This window comes from Glossina fuscipes, unplaced genomic scaffold, assembly GCF_014805625.2.
Source record: "Glossina fuscipes isolate IAEA_lab_2018 unplaced genomic scaffold, Yale_Gfus_2 1, whole genome shotgun sequence".
NCBI classification, from domain to species: domain Eukaryota; kingdom Metazoa; phylum Arthropoda; class Insecta; order Diptera; family Glossinidae; genus Glossina; species Glossina fuscipes.
The window spans coordinates 15,851,881-15,858,450 of record NW_023998415.1 but is presented as its reverse complement, the minus strand read 5'-3'; positions in this window follow the sequence as shown (position 1 = coordinate 15,858,450).

The following is a 6,570-nucleotide window of genomic DNA, read 5'->3' as shown; positions in this document are numbered from 1 at the left end:
AACACACACATATACGTACAAACACATGTACATACTCATTCACAAATACAAATTCGAGTACTTAGGTGTATAAAATTTACAAATACACCCAGCACATGGCACAGGTGAGTCATGGGGAAACGATCTTCAGCATTTGGTCAATGGCTTTTTTTTTTTTTTTTTTTTTTTTTTAAATGAAGAAATAAATACAAATGCAGGTGTATGTGTTTACTGTACGACCATTATACTATACTATCTACAAACGTTTTCATATGTAGAATATATACATACACATACATTTATATGTAATATTTTTTTTTATATATATGTATATATATATATAGCCATTGTACAAAAGGCATGAGAAAATGAAAGAAAGAAACAAGATTGAACGGGAGAGAGTAATGCTGTGCCATGTATGGAACGAATACATTTCCGGCACGTTCGGTAAAAACCTTTATTCATATATTCATAACTACAAATTTTTTTTTTTATCTTTTCTCTTTAAGTTAGAGATTCGTTTTTGTGACTGAACCGACTAAGGCAAATCAAAAGCATTGTATTTTTTTACATACATTAATTGTATACTCTTAGATGTATAGATATATTAAGAAGAATAACAAAACAAATAACAACAAAAAGTAATATGTTAAAGTTCAAATTATAAATTTAAAAAAAAAAAAAAAAAAAAAAAAAAAGGAAAAAAAAAAAACAAAAAATAAGGATAAACAAAGCAGGTGTTCCATTATTTTGTTTTGCTGTATGTATATGTAAGTTTGCGCCGCGCACCTATTATGTATTCATTTAAGCTCATGTATTATATACACGCGTCGATGATTTGTATAGGGTGCAGATGCGCTACGAATATTGGAATTGACAAAATAATGAAACAAGCATCTAATGATATGTATTTAATACAAAATTAAATCTTAGGAGTAATTTGTAAACTAAACATTAATTGAAATTCTATTTATTTTATATTAAAACCATAAACACATGATTATCTGTTGTACAAAAATTAACTTTTTATCTATAACTTTTTAAGTTAAAAAATAAGCAAGTAAAAAATCTCCCACAAACACATTAATAAACAAACAAACAAACAAACAAACAAATAAATTGCTACATTACTACATTTACAATTTTCGATGTATTTTACCTCTTCGCTGAATTGAAGATGGTATGCATTTCGTATCCTGCCGCCAGTGGCGGGCGGGGCATCACAAATATGAATTGTGTTCAAGACTAAATAAAAGAAATGTAGAAACTTAGCGAATTAAAAAAAAGAAAACCAAAACGAATGTTACTAACAGCGCTAGATAGCTGATATTAACAGAATTATTTGTTTACCTTAACGAGTATAGCTGCTAAGAATGTTACTAACGCAGTCAGACAGCTTACGTTAACAGAATTATTTATTTACCTTTTAGCGACAATGATCTTTATTGGATTTCATAAAGTCCGGAGAATTCCAGTCGATCCATGTGCGTATGGAATTGTTTTATTATGGGTTCTAACAGAACGATACTTGCTTGGTTTGGTGGCCTCATTATTATTTTTATTTTATTATATTTTATTTTTTGTTTTTTATTTATTTATTTTATTTACTTACACATGCAACTTAACTAAGGTAAATTGACACTCAAATTTAATTGACTCTTACAAGTAAATCTTATATGAAATAATATTAAAGACTAGTATAAAGTATATAAGGAGAAGTGAAGAAAAATAAAAAAATAGTAATAATTAAACAATAATTTATGTATAAATAAATAAGAAAAAAAAAAAAAAAAAAAACATGTACACAACTAGAACAGAGGCACACCCACAACCTGTACAGAATCAAATTGCAAGTCTATCCCTAAGCCATCGCAAACATCGGAAAGCTTGTCAACCGATACAGTAATCAACACCAATTAATTTTTGAGATATTACAATTAAAAGTTAGTCTAAATACGACATAGGCAAATCGCGCGTATTCAGCAAAGCTGTTGTGTGTGTGTGGCTTTAAAGAATCCGATATTGGTATTAAGTGATAGACATCATTTAGGTTTCTGCAAACAACATTGAACGAGCTAAGCAGCTCATAATTATTATATTTATTTTGACTCAGCTTAATGAACGTAAAGTGCCTGGACAAGCGGTTGCTTCAAGATTCAAGCTCTCACTAAGTAATATGGACGAATCGATAGTAACATTAATTAAAATTAATTAAAAAGGACACAGCAAGAATAAATTTAGGTGTCTCAAGTGATGGTAAGGATCAAAAAAGCAAACTATATTTTCATAAGGAGAGACGAAACAAATTCCTAATGGACAGACAGGAATCTACATAACACCTATAGGAGGAAGGAGACAACAGAAGCGAGGTATACTCAAGTATGGGTCAAAATGGGTCTAATTAAGCCCATGTATAGTTTTTTTTTGTAATGTAAGGATCCTTCAGCTCTTTGGACCATCTCTTTATGAAACCAAGCGCGGACCTAGCTTTACTTAAAAAGAGGTCAATGTGCAAATTAAAAGGTAACTTTTGATCGAATAGAACATCTAAATCAATGAACGAATCAACGTTTTCCAACTTGACTTTCCTCTTAAGGAAGAAAGTTTCTTGCATTTTTTTAGTTTTAATTTCATTAAATTTCACAAGCACAATATAACCAAGTTATTTAAGTGAGTTTAAAGTTGATACGTTTGCGATTCCAAGGCGAAGAAAGAAAACAGTTTAACATAGTCAGCGTACAGAATTTGTGGCAAGGGTTTAACGTGGGTTCCTGCCTGTAAGGCTTAACCCCACGGTGGCCCAAACCACTTTTTAAGCGTACTACGCCCCCTGGCGAGTTAGACAATCCCCACAGAGTAGGGGCCTAAACAGCACCAGAGTCCAGATCAGTTTATTGTGTATGGAACAATAAACCCCACTCTGGTGAGTGGCGAGGGCCTAGCTGCACTCATTGTTCCATTTTTAGCTAGGAACTCGCCAACCACAACCACCACGAGTACTCCCCGAAGGGCCGCACCCAGTAGTCAGGACTCACCAATTGATCAACTGACTGCTTCCGCCATAAGGCTTCCACTGTGCTTGTTGATCAATTACCACCTTTACCCGCAGGCATTCATGACATGTGTTCAAAAGTAAAAATAGTCAGCGTACATTAAGTTCTGGCCGGATATACTCGTCGAGGGGTGATCATTAATATATGGATTAAATAAAAGTGGTACCAAGTGGCTGCCTGGAGCGATGTCAGAATTATGAATCCCTCATAAAATTAATTCAAAGACATTTGTAAGTTTCTGGGTTATGTCAAATTGTCTCGGAATATATTTTGTGTTCACTAATATTACATATAAATTGAAATAACGATCTACTGATTTCATTTCTCATACATAGGTTCCTAAGTGATGTTAATATTAATTAATTAAGAGCGTTTTATTCTAATAATATTTAATGTAATCTTTTTTTTGCCAATTTTAACGACTTACTCGAGGAGGCGAACCTCCCTGAATGAAAGAAAAGGCAATATCGTTCTTTTGGAACATTTGTAATGTTGTGGCTATGTAACGTGCAGTGTAATTGATGCTAACTTACATAAAAAAATGCTGGGATCAATTGCTGGGGTCGGTTTACGCTTCTACTTAGCGAGTTAACTTGACAGCAAATTTCCAATTTGGATTAGTCGTTCTCGTTATCGATCAACCGTAATACCGTAATACGATAGCGTATGAGTGTTTGATCGGTGTTTGCTTTTTCGACTATTCCCACATGTAATGCCTTACATTAAAAAGTCGTTACATAGAAAAAAGATCGTAATTTTCAATATGTTTCGTCGAAAGTCGCTGAGTAGTAATAATTGTAGATTGGTACGAAAAATTTGATTCCGTTGGGACAATTTTTGGAACCCTCTCTCATATAACCGTTCTTATGAAAATTGAAAATCTTTTTATGGTAAAAAAGTATAATTTTCAATATTTCATGGTAAAAATTGGTTCGTATTAGTAAATTGACAAAGAAATCAAGCTTGACGAACTTGGACTACGTAGGTTGTTTTATTGAATACCATCACATATAAGCATTTTCATGTAATGTAAATCCTTACATGCCAGAAAGGACTAAATTGTTAATGTTTTATCACGAAAACACTGACATAAAAATTAAGTAGATCAAATTTGAATCGCATGGGTCTAGTTTTTTTGGACCCCACTCCACTCCACACTAAGCCTTATCATGAATTTGTCAAGAGTCCTTAAGAAAGAAAAGATTTAACTTTTAGCAAATAACGGTAAAGAATTTGAATCACTTTCGTCTCTTTCTTAGATCTCAATACGCATATGCAGAGATTATCGTGAGACGCAAGCGCTTGCAGGGAGAGAAAGTGTAATTTCTATTTCTCATTTTACTACGGAAACTGAAAACAATAATAATAATATTTTTGGGAAGGTAATTAAGTTTGCTTAATTCGGATCACGTCATGTGATGTTTTGAATATCCTCCAATAAACGGTTTTTCATGGAAAGTATGCCTTCACATGAAAGTGAATAACTGTATATAGTATGCGAAATTGATGTAACCTATCTGGTCGGCCTTGACCGAATATGATATTCTTATTTGCTTTAAGGTGACTTCTAGCTTCTCTCATAACTTGCAAAAATATTACAAATTAATTATAACCCCTTTCTCGAAGGTTCTTTTTCCCCGTATTCCAAATTTTCGAAAGCATTTTCCTACCACATGTCAGCAAGCATTTAATTTACTCCAAAATTCTGCACGATTTGTAGAAAAGTTATTATGCAGTTATTTTTAAAACGCATAATGCACGCATATGTGTGTCTGCGTAAAAGAAAACTAGATAATTGCTAATCCCATGGCTAACACTAAGCAAAAATTTTTCGCTTACATCCATATAACTAATTTGATTGTTCTTTTTTTATTATTTTCTCAATTGTTGTTAGGCAGAATGTGGGAGCTTTTAACGAAAATATTCCTAGGTCAGGAGACCTATAAACATTCGTTCTACGCTTAGTAAAAAAAAATATTTATTTTGCATTTACTAGAATATATTTAAGGCAAAGTAACGAAAGACTTAAGACCAAAACACGATATTTGCAAACGTGTTACATTTGTAGTTAGCTCCTTAAGCTATGCTATAAAGCGTTTTGTTATGTTCAAGAATTTTTTTATGCTAACAAAGCTGTGAATGGTGTCCCTCTGTTAAAATGCAAACACGTCGGCAAAACAAAGCCACACCTCTGTTCAAATGCAAAGCCGTCGGCATAAATGTTGTTGTTGTTTCATTCCATTGGTCCATCTCTGCTTTGGTTTGTGTCCAGAGCCCCCTTTAAACAAATCCCCTCAACAATATTAAAATGCAAAGCCGTCGGCATAAATGTTGTTGTTTCATTCCATTCGTCCATCTCTGCTTTGGTTTGTGTCCAGAGGCCCCTTTAAACAAATCCCCTCAACAATATTGAAAAATCAATTTTCGCACATTTTAAACGCAGAGTTGCATAAAAACTTCGTTATAGTTTTTTCTACTGCTTGCTTTTGTTTCCGTCATTTATATATTGTATTATTTTAGATGAGAAGATTGTCTGAAATTGTTATTGCGTATAAAGATTGCTGGGATTGTCGTTGTATAATTTTTTACGTGTATTAATTTTTATTTATGTTTTTTGTCCTTATCACTCCTTTTCCTAATGTTATTTACAAAAATTTCAATTGCAGCCAGCTAACGTGGAACAGAGTAAACGCATACAAGATAATTTATTTATTATTACTCATGTGAAAGACTCATTGACTGTTTACTAACTAAGTGACCTTGAGTGCTACAGATGGTCTTTTTACAAAACTGATGATGATATTGAATCTACATGATGAAGATGATACCAGAAGTGAAGGCGAGAATATGTTTTCTTACTATTATAAAAACTTAAAACACATGTCCCGTAGTGCTTCCATCGATTTAACCATAGGTAAACTACCGTTATCTATGGGAGGGCCAATAGATATATATATATGTATATATATATATATGTATAAATATATGGGTCTTTGAGTCTTTGTCTAATTTAAAACGGACAGACATATGGAAATGCATACAAATTGACAAAAACCCAAAGGTGTTTAAGCGATGATGTTTTACATTTTAAGTCAAAATTCATTTACATTTTAAGTCCATACTACGTTGTTACCATTTTGACTGGGGGAAGTCTTTCTCAAAAAAAACATCTACTTGGTTTTTATAAAGCTTTTATACTCAAACATCATATGTTAAATATTTTTTTTACAAAACAATCCAAGTGCTATCTAAATAAATAAAAAAAAACATATATATATATATATATATATATATATATATATATATTTGTAAATATCTAAATAAACGTATGACGGAGAAGTGTACATTTTCTTAATCTAATTTAATAAATTCTAACTTAATAAATTCTTAATCATATTCACAGATGACATACAGCCATAGCTGAAGGAAAGGCTTATTGGTCCACAAATATTTGATCATAGGAAATGTATTTACAGGGTTATTGCCTATATATCGGGCAACACTCATCTGATTGTTTTAAACGAATATGCGCTTAATA